Source organism: Crinia signifera, chromosome 6, assembly GCF_055691185.1.
Source record: "Crinia signifera chromosome 6, ASM5569118v1, whole genome shotgun sequence".
NCBI classification, from domain to species: Eukaryota; Metazoa; Chordata; class Amphibia; order Anura; family Myobatrachidae; genus Crinia; species Crinia signifera.
The window spans coordinates 59,934,919-59,948,754 of record NC_139222.1 but is presented as its reverse complement, the minus strand read 5'-3'; the positions used below and the strand labels follow the sequence as shown (position 1 = coordinate 59,948,754).

Genomic DNA, 13,836 nt, shown 5'->3' with positions numbered 1-13,836 from the left:
GTGTGGTAAGTCTTTATGTGATGGCTATTGTGTCTGTTTGACCTCTTCCAAATGTCTGTACTGGCAATAAAAAGAAAAAGTTTCCAATTTAAATAGCTAGAGAATAAAAACAATTTGCCTGTAATGTGAAAAAACCTACAGCACCTGGTGTTCCCATGTGGTCTCCCACCCAAGTACTAACCAGGGCCAACACTGCTTAGCTTCCAAGATCAGACGAGATTGGGCCTATCCAATGTGGTATAGCTGTAGGTGAGATACAGGCACTTTTTTGCCCTCTTCTACTTCTATCACCAGGTAAGCTAATAAAAAAGTTTCCTAACTGTTTTGGCTTACTGAAAAAAATCATGTGTTGGTAATGTAAAAAGACCTACAGGACATGATATTAGCAGGGGGTCTTAAATTAAACTACTAAAGAGGCTCAACACTGTTTAGCTGCCAAAAGCAGTTGGAATTGGGCCTAAACAGTGTGGTAAGTCTTTAGGTGATGGCTATTGTGTCTGTTTGACCTCTTCCAAATGTCTGTGCTGGCAATAAAAAGAAAAAGTTTCCAATTTAAATAGCTAGAGAATAAAAACAATTTGCCAGTAATGTGAAAAAACCTACAGCACCTGGTGTTCCCATGTGGTCTCCCACCAAAGTACTAACCAGGCCCAACACTGCTTAGCTTCCAAGATCAGACGAGATTGGGCCTATCCAATGTGGTATAGCTGTAGGTGAGTTAATGCCACTTTTTTGCCCTCTTCTACTTCTGTTACCAGGTAAGCTAATACAAAAGTTTCCTAACTGTATTGGCTTACTGAAAAAAATCATGTGTTGGTAATGTAAAAAGACCTACAGGACATGATATTAGCAGGGGGTCTCAAATTAAACTACAAAAGAGGCTCAACACTGTTTAGCTGCCAAAAGCAGTTGGAATTGAGCCGAAACATCGTGGTAAGTCTTTAGGTGATGGCTATTGTGTCTGTTTGACCTCTTCCAAATGTCTGTGCTGGCAATAAAATGAAAAAGTTTCCAATATAAATAGCTAGAGAATAAAAACAATTTGCCAGTAATGTGAAAAAACCTACAGCACCTGGTGTTCCCATGTGGTCTCCCACCCAAGTACTAACCAGGCCCAACACTGCTTAGCTTCCAAGATCAGACGAGATTGGGCCTATCCAATGTGGTATGGCTGTAGGTGAGTTAAATTCACTTTTTTGCCCTCTTCTACTTCTATCACCAGGTAAGCTAATACAAAAGTTTCCTAACTGTATTGGCTTACTGAAAAAAATCATGTGTTGGTAATGTAAAAAGACCTACAGGACATGATATTAGCAGGGGGTCTTAAATTAAACTACTAAAGAGGCTCAACACTGTTTAGCTGCCAAAAGCAGTTGGAATTGGGCCTAAACAGTGTGGTAAGTCTTTAGGTGATGGCTATTGTGTCTGTTTGACCTCTTCCAAATGTCTGTACTGGCAATAAAAAGAAAAAGTTTCCAATTTAATGAGCTAGAGAATAAAAACTATTTGCCAGTAATGTGAAAAAACCTACAGCACCTGGTGTTCCCATGTGGTCTCCCACCCAAGTACTAACCAGGCCCAACACTGCTTAGCTTCCAAGATAAAACAAGATTGGGCCTATCCAATGTGGTATGGCTGTAGGTGAGATACAGGCACTTTTTTGCCCTCTTCTACTTCTATCACCAGGTAAGCTAATACAAAAGTTTCCTAACTGTATTGGCTTACTGAAAAAAATCATGTGTTGGTAATGTAAAAAGACCTACAGGACATGATATTAGCAGGGGGTCTTAAATTAAACTACTAAAGAGGCTCAACACTGTTTAGCTGCCAAAAGCAGTTGGAATTGGGCCTAAACAGTGTGGTAAGTCTTTAGGTGATGGCTATTGTGTCTGTTTGACCTCTTCCAAATGTCTGTGCTGGCAATAAAAAGAAAAAGTTTCCAATTTAAATAGCTAGAGAATAAAAACAATTTGCCAGTAATGTGAAAAAACCTACAGCACCTGGTGTTCCCATGTGGTCTCCCACCCAAGTACTAACCAGGCCCAACACTGCTTAGCTTCCAAGATCAGACGAGATTGGGCCTATCCAATGTGGTATAGCTGTAGGTGAGTTAAAGCCACTTTTTTGCCCTCTTCTACTTCTATTACCAGGTAAGCTAATACAAAAGTTTCCTAACTGTATTGGCTTACTGAAAAAAATCATGTGTTGGTAATGTAAAAAGACCTACAGGACATGATATTAGCAGGGGGTCTTAAATTAAACTACAAAATAGGCTCAACACTGTTTTGCTGCCAAAAGCAGTTGGAATTGAGCCGAAACATTGTGGTAAGTCTTTAGGTGATGGCTATTGTGTCTGTTTGACCTCTTCCAAATGTCTGTGCTGGCAATAAAATGAAAAAGTTTCCAATATAAATAGCTAGAGAATAAAAACAATTTGCCAGTAATGTGAAAAAACCTACAGCACCTGGTGTTCCCATGTGGTCTCCCACCCAAGTACTAACCAGGCCCAACACTGCTTAGCTTCCAAGATCAGACGAGATTGGGCCTATCCAATGTGGTATGGCTGTAGGTGAGTTAAATTCACTTTTTTACCCTCTTCTACTTCTATCACCAGGTAAGCTAATACAAAAGTTTCCTAACTGTATTGGCTTACTGAAAAAAATCATGTGTTGGTAATGTAAAAAGACCTACAGGACATGATATTAGCAGGGGGTCTTAAATTAAACTACTAAAGAGGCTCAACACTGTTTAGCTGCCAAAAGCAGTTGGAATTGGGCCTAAACAGTGTGGTAAGTCTTTAGGTGATGGCTATTGTGTCTGTTTGACCTCTTCCAAATGTCTGTACTGGCAATAAAAAGAGAAAGTTTCCAATTTAATGAGCTAGAGAATAAAAACAATTTGCCAGTAATGTGAAAAAAACCTACAGCACCTGGTGTTCCCATGTGGTCTCCCACCCAAGTACTAACCAGGCCCAACACTGCTTAGCTTCCAAGATCAGACGAGATTGGGCCGATCCAATGTGGTATGGCTGTAGGTGAGATACAGGCACTTTTTTGCCCTCTTCTACTTCTATCACCAGGTAAGCTAATACAAAAGTTTCCTAACTGTATTGGCTTACTGAAAAAAATCATGTGTTGGTAATGTAAAAAGACCTACAGGACATGATATTAGCAGGGGGTCTTAAATTAAACTACAAAAGAGGCTCAACACTGTTTAGCTGCCAAAAGCAGTTGGAATTGAGCCTAAACAGTGTGGTAAGTCTTTAGGTGATGGCTAGTGTGTCTGTTTGACCTCTTCCAAATGTCTGTGCTGGCAATAAAAAGAAAAAGTTTCCAATATAAATAGCTAGAGAATAAAAACAATTTGCCAGTAATGTGAAAAAACCTACAGCACCTGGTGTTCCCAGGTGGTCTCCCACCCAAGTACTAACCAGGCCCAACACTGCTTAGCTTCCAAGATCAGACGAGTTTGGGCCTATCCAATGTGGTATGGCTGTAGGTGAAATAAAGGCACTTTTTTGCCCTCTTCTACTTCTATCACCAGGTAAGCTAATACAAAAGTTTCCTAACTGTATTGGCTTACTGAAAAAAATCATGTGTTGGTAAAGTAAAAAGACCTACAGGACATGATATTAGCAGGGGGTCTTAAATTAAACTAAAAAAAGAGGCTCAACACTGTTTAGCTGCCAAAAGCAGTTGGAATTGAGCCTAAACAGTGTGGTAAGTCTTTAGGTGATGGCTATTGTGTCTGTTTGACCTCTTCCAAATGTCTGTGCTGGCAATAAAAAGAAAAAAGTTTCCAATTTAAATAGCTAGAGAATAAAAACAATTTGCCAGTAATGTGAAAAAACCTACAGCACCTGGTGTTCCCAGGTGGTCTCCCACCCAAGTACTAACTAGGCCCAACACTGCTTAGCTTCCAAGATCAGACGAGATTGGGCCTATCCAATGTGGTATGGCTGTAGGTGAGATACAGGCACTTTTTTGCCCTCTTCTACTTCTATCACCAGGTAAGCTAATAAAAAAGTTTCCTAACTGTATTGGCTTACTTAAAAAAAATCATGTGTTGGTAATGTAAAAAGACCTACAGGACATGATATTAGCAGGGGGTCTTAAATTAAACTACTAAAGAGGCTCAACACTGTTTAGCTGCCAAAAGCAGTTAGAATTGGGCCTAAACAGTGTGGTAAGTCTTTAGGTGATGGCTATTGTGTCTGTTTGACCTCTTCCAAATGTCTGTGCTGGCAATAAAAAGAAAAAGTTTCCTACTTAAATAGCTAGAGAATAAAAACAATTTGCTTGTAATGTAAAAAAACCTACAGCACCTGGTGTTCCCATGTGGTCTCCCACCCAAGTACTAACCAGGCCCAACACTGCTTAGCTTCCAAGAACAGACGAGATTGGGCCTATCCAATGTGGTATGGCTGTAGGTGAAATATGGGCACTTTTTTGCCCTCTTCTACTTCTATCACCAGGTAAGCTAATAAAAAAGTTTCCTAACTGTATTGGCTTACTGAAAAAAATCATGTGTTGGTAATGTAAAAAGACCTACAGGACATGATATTAGCAGGGGGTCTTAAATTAAACTACTAAAGAGGCTCAACACTGTTTAGCTGCCAAAAGCAGTTGGAATTGGGCCTAAACAGTGTGGTAAGTCTTTATGTGATGGCTATTGTGTCTGTTTGACCTCTTCCAAATGTCTGTACTGGCAATAAAAAGAAAAAGTTTCCAATTTAAATAGCTAGAGAATAAAAACAATTTGCCTGTAATGTGAAAAAACCTACAGCACCTGGTGTTCCCATGTGGTCTCCCACCCAAGTACTAACCAGGGCCAACACTGCTTAGCTTCCAAGATCAGACGAGATTGGGCCTATCCAATGTGGTATAGCTGTAGGTGAGATACAGGCACTTTTTTGCCCTCTTCTACTTCTATCACCAGGTAAGCTAATAAAAAAGTTTCCTAACTGTTTTGGCTTACTGAAAAAAATCATGTGTTGGTAATGTAAAAAGACCTACAGGACATGATATTAGCAGGGGGTCTTAAATTAAACTACTAAAGAGGCTCAACACTGTTTAGCTGCCAAAAGCAGTTGGAATTGGGCCTAAACAGTGTGGTAAGTCTTTAGGTGATGGCTATTGTGTCTGTTTGACCTCTTCCAAATGTCTGTGCTGGCAATAAAAAGAAAAAGTTTCCAATTTAAATAGCTAGAGAATAAAAACAATTTGACAGTAATGTGAAAAAACCTACAGCACCTGGTGTTCCCATGTGGTCTCCCACCAAAGTACTAACCAGGCCCAACACTGCTTAGCTTCCAAGATCAGACGAGATTGGGCCTATCCAATGTGGTATAGCTGTAGGTGAGTTAATGCCACTTTTTTGCCCTCTTCTACTTCTGTTACCAGGTAAGCTAATACAAAAGTTTCCTAACTGTATTGGCTTACTGAAAAAAATCATGTGTTGGTAATGTAAAAAGACCTACAGGACATGATATTAGCAGGGGGTCTCAAATTAAACCACAAAAGAGGCTCAACACTGTTTAGCTGCCAAAAGCAGTTGGAATTGAGCCGAAACATCGTGGTAAGTCTTTAGGTGATGGCTATTGTGTCTGTTTGACCTCTTCCAAATATCTGTGCTGGCAATAAAAAGAAAAAAGTTTCCAATATAAATAGCTAGAGAATAAAAACAATTTGCCAGTAATGTGAAAAAGCCTACAGCACCTGGTGTTCCCATGTGGTCTCCCACCCAAGTACTAACCAGGCCCAACACTGCTTAGCTTCCAAGATCAGACGAGATTGGGCCTATCCAATGTGGTATGGCTGTAGGTGAGTTAAATTAACTTTTTTGCCCTCTTCTACTTCTATCACCAGGTAAGCTAATACAAAAGTTTCCTAACTGTATTGGCTTACTGAAAAAAATCATGTGTTGGTAATGTAAAAAGACCTACAGGACATGATATTAGCAGGGGGTCTTAAATTAAACTACTAAAGAGGCTCAACACTGTTTAGCTGCCAAAAGCAGTTGGAATTGGGCCTAAACAGTGTGGTAAGTCTTTAGGTGATGGCTATTGTGTCTGTTTGACCTCTTCCAAATGTCTGTACTGGCAATAAAAAGAAAAAGTTTCCAATTTAATGAGCTAGAGAATAAAAACAATTTGCCAGTAATGTGAAAAAACCTACAGCACCTGGTGTTCCCATGTGGTCTCCCACCCAAGTACTAACCAGGCCCAACACTGCTTAGCTTCCAAGATAAAACGAGATTGGGCCTATCCAATGTGGTATGGCTGTAGGTGAGATACAGGCACTTTTTTGCCCTCTTCTACTTCTATCACCAGGTAAGCTAATACAAAAGTTTCCTAACTGTATTGGCTTACTGAAAAAAATCATGTGTTGGTAATGTAAAAAGACCTACAGGACATGATATTAGCAGGGGGTCTTAAATTAAACTACTAAAGAGGCTCAACACTGTTTAGCTGCCAAAAGCAGTTGGAATTGGGCCTAAACAGTGTGGTAAGTCTTTAGGTGATGGCTATTGTGTCTGTTTGACCTCTTCCAAATGTCTGTGCTGGCAATAAAAAGAAAAAGTTTCCAATTTAAATAGCTAGAGAATAAAAACAATTTGCCAGTAATGTGAAAAAACCTACAGCACCTGGTGTTCCCATGTGGTCTCCCACCCAAGTACTAACCAGGCCCAACACTGCTTAGCTTCCAAGATCAGACGAGATTGGGCCTATCCAATGTGGTATAGCTGTAGGTGAGTTAAAGCCACTTTTTTGCCCTCTTCTACTTCTATTACCAGGTAAGCTAATACAAAAGTTTCCTAACTGTATTGGCTTACTGAAAAAAATCATGTGTTGGTAATGTAAAAAGACCTACAGGACATGATATTAGCAGGGGGTCTTAAATTAAACTACAAAATAGGCTCAACACTGTTTTGCTGCCAAAAGCAGTTGGAATTGAGCCGAAACATTGTGGTAAGTCTTTAGGTGATGGCTATTGTGTCTGTTTGACCTCTTCCAAATATCTGTGCTGGCAATAAAATGAAAAAGTTTCCAATATAAATAGCTAGAGAATAAAAACAATTTGCCAGTAATGTGAAAAAACCTACAGCACCTGGTGTTCCCATGTGGTCTCCCACCCAAGTACTAACCAGGCCCAACACTGCTTAGCTTCCAAGATCAGACGAGATTGGGCCTATCCAATGTGGTATGGCTGTAGGTGAGTTAAATTCACTTTTTTGCCCTCTTCTACTTCTATCACCAGGTAAGCTAATACAAAAGTTTCCTAACTGTATTGGCTTACTGAAAAAAAATCATGTGTTGGTAATGTAAAAAGACCTACAGGACATGATATTAGCAGGGGGTCTTAAATTAAACTACTAAAGAGGCTCAACACTGTTTAGCTGCCAAAAGCAGTTGGAATTGGGCCTAAACAGTGTGGTAAGTCTTTAGGTGATGGCTATTGTGTCTGTTTGACCTCTTCCAAATGTCTGTACTGGCAATAAAAAGAAAAAGTTTCCAATTTAATGAGCTAGAGAATAAAAACAATTTGCCAGTAATGTGAAAAAAACCTACAGCACCTGGTGTTCCCATGTGGTCTCCCACCCAAGTACTAACCAGGCCCAACACTGCTTAGCTTCCAAGATCAGACGAGATTGGGCCGATCCAATGTGGTATGGCTGTAGGTGAGATACAGGCACTTTTTTGCCCTCTTCTACTTCTATCACCAGGTAAGCTAATACAAAAGTTTCCTAACTGTATTGGCTTACTGAAAAAAATCATGTGTTGGTAATGTAAAAAGACCTACAGGACATGATATTAGCAGGGGGTCTTAAATTAAACTACAAAAGAGGCTCAACACTGTTTAGCTGCCAAAAGCAGTTGGATTTGAGCCTAAACAGTGTGGTAAGTCTTTAGGTGATGGCTAGTGTGTCTGTTTGACCTCTTCCAAATGTCTGTGCTGGCAATAAAAAGAAAAAGTTTTTAATATAAATAGCTAGAGAATAAAAACAATTTGCCAGTAATGTGAAAAAACCTACAGCACCTGGTGTTCCCAGGTGGTCTCCCACCCAAGTACTAACCAGGCCCAACACTGCTTAGCTTCCAAGATCAGACGAGTTTGGGCCTATCCAATGTGGTATGGCTGTAGGTGAAATAAAGGCACTTTTTTGCCCTCTTCTACTTCTATCACCAGGTAAGCTAATACAAAAGTTTCCTAACTGTATTGGCTTACTGAAAAAAATCATGTGTTGGTAAAGTAAAAAGACCTACAGGACATGATATTAGCAGGGGGTCTTAAATTAAACTAAAAAAAGAGGCTCAACACTGTTTAGCTGCCAAAAGCAGTTGGAATTGAGCCTAAACAGTGTGGTAAGTCTTTAGGTGATGGCTATTGTGTCTGTTTGACCTCTTCCAAATGTCTGTGCTGGCAATAAAAAGAAAAAGTTTCCAATTTAAATAGCTAGAGAATAAAAACAATTTGCCAGTAATGTGAAAAAACCTACAGCACCTGGTGTTCCCAGGTGGTCTCCCACCCAAGTACTAACTAGGCCCAACACTGCTTAGCTTCCAAGATCAGACGAGATTGGGCCTATCCAATGTGGTATGGCTGTAGGTGAGATACAGGCACTTTTTTGCCCTCTTCTACTTCTATCACCAGGTAAGCTAATAAAAAAGTTTCCTAACTGTATTGGCTTACTTAAAAAAAATCATGTGTTGGTAATGTAAAAAGACCTACAGGACATTATATTAGCAGGGGGTCTTAAATTAAACTACTAAAAAGGCTCAACACTGTTTAGCTGCCAAAAGCAGTTGGAATTGGGCCTAAACAGTGTGGTAAGTCTTTAGGTGATGGCTATTGTGTCTGTTTGACCTCTTCCAAATGTCTGTACTGGCAATTAAAAGAAAAAGTTTCCAATTTAAATAGCTAGAGAATAAAAACAATTTGCCTGTAATGTGAAAAAACCTACAGCACCTGGTGTTCCCATGTGGTCTCCCACCCAAGTACTAACCAGGCCCAACACTGCTTAGCTTCCAAGATCAGACGAGATTGGGCCTATCCAATGTGGTATAGCTGTAGGTGAGATACAGGCACTTTTTTGCCCTCTTCTACTTCTATCACCAGGTAAGCTAATAAAAAAGTTTCCTAACTGTATTGGCTTACTGAAAAAAATCATGTGTTGGTAATGTAAAAAGACCTACAGGACATGATATTAGCAGGGAGTCTTAAATTAAACTACTAAAGAGGCCCAACACTGTTTAGCTGCCAAAAGCAGTTGGAATTGGGCCTAAACAGTGTGGTAAGTCTTTAGGTGATGGCTATTGTGTCTGTTTGACCTCTTCCAAATGTCTGTACTGGCAATAAAAAGAAAAAGTTTCCAATTTAAATAGCTAGAGAATAAAAACAATTTGCCTGTAATGTGAAAAAACCTACAGCACCTGGTGTTCCCATGTGGTCTCCCACCCAAGTACTAACCAGGCCCAACACTGCTTAGCTTCCAAGATCAGACGAGATTGGGCCTATCCAATGTGGTATGGCTGTAGGTGAGTTAAAGGCACTTTTTTGCCCTCTTCTACTTCTATCACCAGGTAAGCTAATACAAAAGTTTCCTAACTGTATTGGCTTACTGAAAAAAATCATGTGTTGGTAATGTAAAAAGACCTACAGGACATGATATTAGCAGGGGGTCTTAAATTAAACTACTAAAGAGGCTCAACACTGTTTAGCTGCCAAAAGCAGTTGGAATTGGGCCTAAACAGTGTGGTAAGTCTTTAGGTGATGGCTATTGTGTCTGTTTGACCTCTTCCAAATGTCTGTGCTGGCAATAAAAAGAAAAAGTTTCCTATTTAAATAGCTAGAGAATAAAAACAATTTGCCAGTAATGTGAAAAAACCTACAGCACCTGGTGTTCCCATGTGGTCCCCCACCCAAGTACTAACCAGGCCCAACACTGCTTAGCTTCCAAGATCAGACGAGATTGGGCCTATCCAATGTGGTATGGCTGTAGGTGAGTTAAAGCCACTTTTTTGCCCTCTTCTACTTCTATCACCAGGTAAGCTAATACAAAAGTTTCCTAACTGTATTGGGTTACTGAAAAAAATCATGTGTTGGTAATGTAAAAAGACCTACAGGACATGATATTAGCAGGGGGTCTTAAATTAAACTACAAAAGAGGCTCAACACTGTTTAGCTGCCAAAAGCAGTTGGAATTGAGCCTAAACAGTGTGGTAAGTCTTTAGGTGATGGCTATTGTGTCTGTTTGACCTCTTCCAAATGTCTGTGCTGGCAATAAAAAGAAAAAGTTTCCAATATAAATAGCTAGAGAATAAAAACAATTTGCCTGTAATGTGAAAAAACCTACAGCACCTGGGGTTCCCATGTGGTCTCCCACCCAAGTACTAACCAGGCCCAACACTGCTTAGCTTCCAAGAACAGACGAGATTGGGCCTATCCAATGTGGTATGGCTGTAGGTGAAATACAGGCACTTTTTTGCCCTCTTCTACTTCTATCACCAGGTAAGCTAATAAAAAAGTTTCCTAACTGTATTGGCTTACTGAAAAAAATCATGTGTTGGTAATGTAAAAAGACCTACAGGACATGATATTAGCAGGGGGTCTTAAATTAAACTACTAAAGAGGCTCAACACTGTTAGCTGCCAAAAGCAGTTGGAATTGAGCCTAAACAGTGTGGTAAGTCTTTAGGTGATGGCTATTGTGTCTGTTTGACCTCTTCCAAATGTCTGTGCTGGCAATAAAAAGAAAAAGTTTCCAATATAAATAGCTAGAGAATAAAAACAATTTGCCAGTAATGTGAAAAAACCTACAGCACCTGGTGTTCCCAGGTGGTCTCCCACCCAAGTACTAACCAGGTCCAACACTGCTTAGCTTCCAAGATCAGACGATATTGGGCCTAGCCAATGTGGTATGGCTGTAGATTAAATACAGGCACTTTTTTGCCCTCTTCTACTTCTATCACCAGGTAAGCTAATACAAAAGTTTCCTAACTGTATTGGCTTACTGAAAAAAATCATGTGTTGGTAAAGTAAAAAGACCTACAGGACATGATATTAGCAGGGGGTCTTAAATTAAACTACAAAAGAGACTCAACACTGTTTAGCTGCCAAAAGCAGTTGGAATTGAGCCTAAACAGTGTGGTAAGTCTTTAGGTGATGGCTATTGTGTCTGTTTGACCTCTTCCAAATGTCTGTGCTGGCAATAAAAAGAAAAAGTTTCCAATTTAAATAGCTAGAGAATAAAAATAATTTGCCAGTAATGTGAAAAAACCTACAGCACCTGGTGTTCCCAGGTGGTCTCCCACCCAAGTACTAACCAGGCCCAACACTGCTTAGCTTCCAAGATCAGACGAGATTGGGCCTATCCAATGTGGTATGGCTGTAGGTGAGATACAAGCACTTTTTTGCCCTCTTCTACTTCTATCACCAGGTAAGCTAATAAAAAAGTTTCCTAACTGTATTGGCTTACTTAAAAAAAATCATGTGTTGGTAATGTAAAAAGACCTACAGGACATTATATTAGCAGGGGGTCTTAAATTAAACTACTAAAAAGGCTCAACACTGTTTAGCTGCCAAAAGCAGTTGGAATTGGGCCTAAACAGTGTGGTAAGTCTTTAGGTGATGGCTATTGTGTCTGTTTGACCTCTTCCAAATGTCTGTACTGGCAATTAAAAGAAAAAGTTTCCAATTTAAATAGCTAGAGAATAAAAACAATTTGCCTGTAATGTGAAAAAACCTACAGCACCTGGTGTTCCCATGTGGTCTCCCACCCAAGTACTAACCAGGCCCAACACTGCTTAGCTTCCAAGATCAGACGAGATTGGGCCTATCCAATGTGGTATAGCTGTAGGTGAGATACAGGCACTTTTTTGCCCTCTTCTACTTCTATCACCAGGTAAGCTAATAAAAAAGTTTCCTAACTGTATTGGCTTACTGAAAAAAATCATGTGTTGGTAATGTAAAAAGACCTACAGGACATGATATTAGCAGGGAGTCTTAAATTAAACTACTAAAGAGGCCCAACACTGTTTAGCTGCCAAAAGCAGTTGGAATTGGGCCTAAACAGTGTGGTAAGTCTTTAGGTGATGGCTATTGTGTCTGTTTGACCTCTTCCAAATGTCTGTACTGGCAATAAAAAGAAAAAGTTTCCAATTTAAATAGCTAGAGAATAAAAACAATTTGCCTGTAATGTGAAAAAACCTACAGCACCTGGTGTTCCCATGTGGTCTCCCACCCAAGTACTAACCAGGCCCAACACTGCTTAGCTTCCAAGATCAGACGAGATTGGGCCTATCCAATGTGGTATGGCTGTAGGTGAGTTAAAGGCACTTTTTTGCCCTCTTCTACTTCTATCACCAGGTAAGCTAATACAAAAGTTTCCTAACTGTATTGGCTTACTGAAAAAAATCATGTGTTGGTAATGTAAAAAGACCTACAGGACATGATATTAGCAGGGGGTCTTAAATTAAACTACTAAAGAGGCTCAACACTGTTTAGCTGCCAAAAGCAGTTGGAATTGGGCCTAAACAGTGTGGTAAGTCTTTAGGTGATGGCTATTGTGTCTGTTTGACCTCTTCCAAATGTCTGTGCTGGCAATAAAAAGAAAAAGTTTCCTATTTAAATAGCTAGAGAATAAAAACAATTTGCCAGTAATGTGAAAAAACCTACAGCACCTGGTGTTCCCATGTGGTCCCCCACCCAAGTACTAACCAGGCCCAACACTGCTTAGCTTCCAAGATCAGACGAGATTGGGCCTATCCAATGTGGTATGGCTGTAGGTGAGTTAAAGCCACTTTTTTGCCCTCTTCTACTTCTATCACCAGGTAAGCTAATACAAAAGTTTCCTAACTGTATTGGCTTACTGAAAAAAATCATGTGTTGGTAATGTAAAAAGACCTACAGGACATGATATTAGCAGGGGGTCTTAAATTAAACTACAAAAGAGGCTCAACACTGTTTAGCTGCCAAAAGCAGTTGGAATTGAGCCTAAACAGTGTGGTAAGTCTTTAGGTGATGGCTATTGTGTCTGTTTGACCTCTTCCAAATGTCTGTGCTGGCAATAAAAAGAAAAAGTTTCCAATATAAATAGCTAGAGAATAAAAACAATTTGCCTGTAATGTGAAAAAACCTACAGCACCTGGGGTTCCCATGTGGTCTCCCACCCAAGTACTAACCAGGCCCAACACTGCTTAGCTTCCAAGAACAGACGAGATTGGGCCTATCCAATGTGGTATGGCTGTAGGTGAAATACAGGCACTTTTTTGCCCTCTTCTACTTCTATCACCAGGTAAGCTAATAAAAAAGTTTCCTAACTGTATTGGCTTACTGAAAAAAATCATGTGTTGGTAATGTAAAAAGACCTACAGGACATGATATTAGCAGGGGGTCTTAAATTAAACTACTAAAGAGGCTCAACACTGTTAGCTGCCAAAAGCAGTTGGAATTGAGCCTAAACAGTGTGGTAAGTCTTTAGGTGATGGCTATTGTGTCTGTTTGACCTCTTCCAAATGTCTGTGCTGGCAATAAAAAGAAAAAGTTTCCAATATAAATAGCTAGAGAATAAAAACAATTTGCCAGTAATGTGAAAAAACCTACAGCACCTGGTGTTCCCAGGTGGTCTCCCAACCAAGTACTAACCAGGTCCAACACTGCTTAGCTTCCAAGATCAGACGATATTGGGCCTAGCCAATGTGGTATGGCTGTAGATGAAATACAGGCACTTTTTTGCCCTCTTCTACTTCTATCACCAGGTAAGCTAATACAAAAGTTTCCTAACTGTATTGGCTTACTGAAAAAAATCATGTGTTGGTAAAGTAAAAAGACCTACA

At 39.9% G+C, this 13,836-nt stretch overlaps 27 non-coding genes and 3 pseudogenes across 27 annotated transcripts; all 30 read right to left on the bottom strand.

The window, feature by feature from the left end:
* Nucleotides 1–132: 132 nt before the first annotated feature.
* On the bottom strand, nt 133–251 carry LOC146016996 (5S ribosomal RNA). Its single transcript, XR_014449872.1, has one exon. It is a non-coding gene; the product is annotated as a 5S ribosomal RNA (ribosomal RNA).
* A 345-nt stretch (nt 252–596) lies between these two features.
* On the bottom strand, nt 597–715 carry LOC146014914 (5S ribosomal RNA). Its single transcript, XR_014447855.1, has one exon. It is a non-coding gene; the product is annotated as a 5S ribosomal RNA (ribosomal RNA).
* A 345-nt stretch (nt 716–1,060) lies between these two features.
* On the bottom strand, nt 1,061–1,179 carry LOC146013314 (5S ribosomal RNA). Its single transcript, XR_014446292.1, has one exon. It is a non-coding gene; the product is annotated as a 5S ribosomal RNA (ribosomal RNA).
* A 345-nt stretch (nt 1,180–1,524) lies between these two features.
* LOC146011138 (5S ribosomal RNA) lies at nt 1,525–1,643 on the bottom strand (annotated as a pseudogene).
* Nucleotides 1,644–1,988: 345 nt separating this feature from the next.
* Nucleotides 1,989–2,107, bottom strand: LOC146014469 (5S ribosomal RNA). The gene has a single exon (XR_014447422.1). It is a non-coding gene; the product is annotated as a 5S ribosomal RNA (ribosomal RNA).
* A 345-nt stretch (nt 2,108–2,452) lies between these two features.
* LOC146013313 (5S ribosomal RNA) lies at nt 2,453–2,571 on the bottom strand. The gene has a single exon (XR_014446291.1). It is a non-coding gene; the product is annotated as a 5S ribosomal RNA (ribosomal RNA).
* Nucleotides 2,572–2,917: 346 nt separating this feature from the next.
* Nucleotides 2,918–3,036, bottom strand: LOC146014557 (5S ribosomal RNA). The gene has a single exon (XR_014447507.1). It is a non-coding gene; the product is annotated as a 5S ribosomal RNA (ribosomal RNA).
* A 345-nt stretch (nt 3,037–3,381) lies between these two features.
* On the bottom strand, nt 3,382–3,500 carry LOC146014805 (5S ribosomal RNA). The gene has a single exon (XR_014447748.1). It is a non-coding gene; the product is annotated as a 5S ribosomal RNA (ribosomal RNA).
* A 347-nt stretch (nt 3,501–3,847) lies between these two features.
* Nucleotides 3,848–3,966, bottom strand: LOC146015383 (5S ribosomal RNA). Its single transcript, XR_014448306.1, has one exon. It is a non-coding gene; the product is annotated as a 5S ribosomal RNA (ribosomal RNA).
* A 346-nt stretch (nt 3,967–4,312) lies between these two features.
* LOC146015660 (5S ribosomal RNA) lies at nt 4,313–4,431 on the bottom strand. The gene has a single exon (XR_014448575.1). It is a non-coding gene; the product is annotated as a 5S ribosomal RNA (ribosomal RNA).
* Nucleotides 4,432–4,776: 345 nt separating this feature from the next.
* Nucleotides 4,777–4,895, bottom strand: LOC146016995 (5S ribosomal RNA). The gene has a single exon (XR_014449871.1). It is a non-coding gene; the product is annotated as a 5S ribosomal RNA (ribosomal RNA).
* Nucleotides 4,896–5,240: 345 nt separating this feature from the next.
* Nucleotides 5,241–5,359, bottom strand: LOC146014913 (5S ribosomal RNA). Its single transcript, XR_014447854.1, has one exon. It is a non-coding gene; the product is annotated as a 5S ribosomal RNA (ribosomal RNA).
* Nucleotides 5,360–5,705: 346 nt separating this feature from the next.
* LOC146014796 (5S ribosomal RNA) lies at nt 5,706–5,824 on the bottom strand. The gene has a single exon (XR_014447739.1). It is a non-coding gene; the product is annotated as a 5S ribosomal RNA (ribosomal RNA).
* Nucleotides 5,825–6,169: 345 nt separating this feature from the next.
* Nucleotides 6,170–6,288, bottom strand: LOC146010307 (5S ribosomal RNA). Its single transcript, XR_014444821.1, has one exon. It is a non-coding gene; the product is annotated as a 5S ribosomal RNA (ribosomal RNA).
* Nucleotides 6,289–6,633: 345 nt separating this feature from the next.
* Nucleotides 6,634–6,752, bottom strand: LOC146014468 (5S ribosomal RNA). Its single transcript, XR_014447421.1, has one exon. It is a non-coding gene; the product is annotated as a 5S ribosomal RNA (ribosomal RNA).
* A 345-nt stretch (nt 6,753–7,097) lies between these two features.
* Nucleotides 7,098–7,216, bottom strand: LOC146013312 (5S ribosomal RNA). The gene has a single exon (XR_014446290.1). It is a non-coding gene; the product is annotated as a 5S ribosomal RNA (ribosomal RNA).
* Nucleotides 7,217–7,563: 347 nt separating this feature from the next.
* LOC146014556 (5S ribosomal RNA) lies at nt 7,564–7,682 on the bottom strand. The gene has a single exon (XR_014447506.1). It is a non-coding gene; the product is annotated as a 5S ribosomal RNA (ribosomal RNA).
* A 345-nt stretch (nt 7,683–8,027) lies between these two features.
* Nucleotides 8,028–8,146, bottom strand: LOC146014804 (5S ribosomal RNA). The gene has a single exon (XR_014447747.1). It is a non-coding gene; the product is annotated as a 5S ribosomal RNA (ribosomal RNA).
* A 346-nt stretch (nt 8,147–8,492) lies between these two features.
* LOC146015382 (5S ribosomal RNA) lies at nt 8,493–8,611 on the bottom strand. The gene has a single exon (XR_014448305.1). It is a non-coding gene; the product is annotated as a 5S ribosomal RNA (ribosomal RNA).
* A 346-nt stretch (nt 8,612–8,957) lies between these two features.
* Nucleotides 8,958–9,076, bottom strand: LOC146014466 (5S ribosomal RNA). The gene has a single exon (XR_014447419.1). It is a non-coding gene; the product is annotated as a 5S ribosomal RNA (ribosomal RNA).
* A 345-nt stretch (nt 9,077–9,421) lies between these two features.
* On the bottom strand, nt 9,422–9,540 carry LOC146013311 (5S ribosomal RNA). Its single transcript, XR_014446289.1, has one exon. It is a non-coding gene; the product is annotated as a 5S ribosomal RNA (ribosomal RNA).
* Nucleotides 9,541–9,885: 345 nt separating this feature from the next.
* Nucleotides 9,886–10,004, bottom strand: LOC146014009 (5S ribosomal RNA). The gene has a single exon (XR_014446969.1). It is a non-coding gene; the product is annotated as a 5S ribosomal RNA (ribosomal RNA).
* A 345-nt stretch (nt 10,005–10,349) lies between these two features.
* Nucleotides 10,350–10,468, bottom strand: LOC146016229 (5S ribosomal RNA). The gene has a single exon (XR_014449126.1). It is a non-coding gene; the product is annotated as a 5S ribosomal RNA (ribosomal RNA).
* Nucleotides 10,469–10,812: 344 nt separating this feature from the next.
* Nucleotides 10,813–10,931, bottom strand: LOC146011045 (5S ribosomal RNA; annotated as a pseudogene).
* A 345-nt stretch (nt 10,932–11,276) lies between these two features.
* On the bottom strand, nt 11,277–11,395 carry LOC146015369 (5S ribosomal RNA). The gene has a single exon (XR_014448293.1). It is a non-coding gene; the product is annotated as a 5S ribosomal RNA (ribosomal RNA).
* A 346-nt stretch (nt 11,396–11,741) lies between these two features.
* On the bottom strand, nt 11,742–11,860 carry LOC146014465 (5S ribosomal RNA). Its single transcript, XR_014447418.1, has one exon. It is a non-coding gene; the product is annotated as a 5S ribosomal RNA (ribosomal RNA).
* Nucleotides 11,861–12,205: 345 nt separating this feature from the next.
* Nucleotides 12,206–12,324, bottom strand: LOC146013310 (5S ribosomal RNA). Its single transcript, XR_014446288.1, has one exon. It is a non-coding gene; the product is annotated as a 5S ribosomal RNA (ribosomal RNA).
* A 345-nt stretch (nt 12,325–12,669) lies between these two features.
* On the bottom strand, nt 12,670–12,788 carry LOC146014008 (5S ribosomal RNA). Its single transcript, XR_014446968.1, has one exon. It is a non-coding gene; the product is annotated as a 5S ribosomal RNA (ribosomal RNA).
* A 345-nt stretch (nt 12,789–13,133) lies between these two features.
* On the bottom strand, nt 13,134–13,252 carry LOC146016228 (5S ribosomal RNA). The gene has a single exon (XR_014449125.1). It is a non-coding gene; the product is annotated as a 5S ribosomal RNA (ribosomal RNA).
* Nucleotides 13,253–13,596: 344 nt separating this feature from the next.
* Nucleotides 13,597–13,715, bottom strand: LOC146011149 (5S ribosomal RNA; annotated as a pseudogene).
* Between the last annotated feature and the right edge of the window lie 121 nt (nt 13,716–13,836).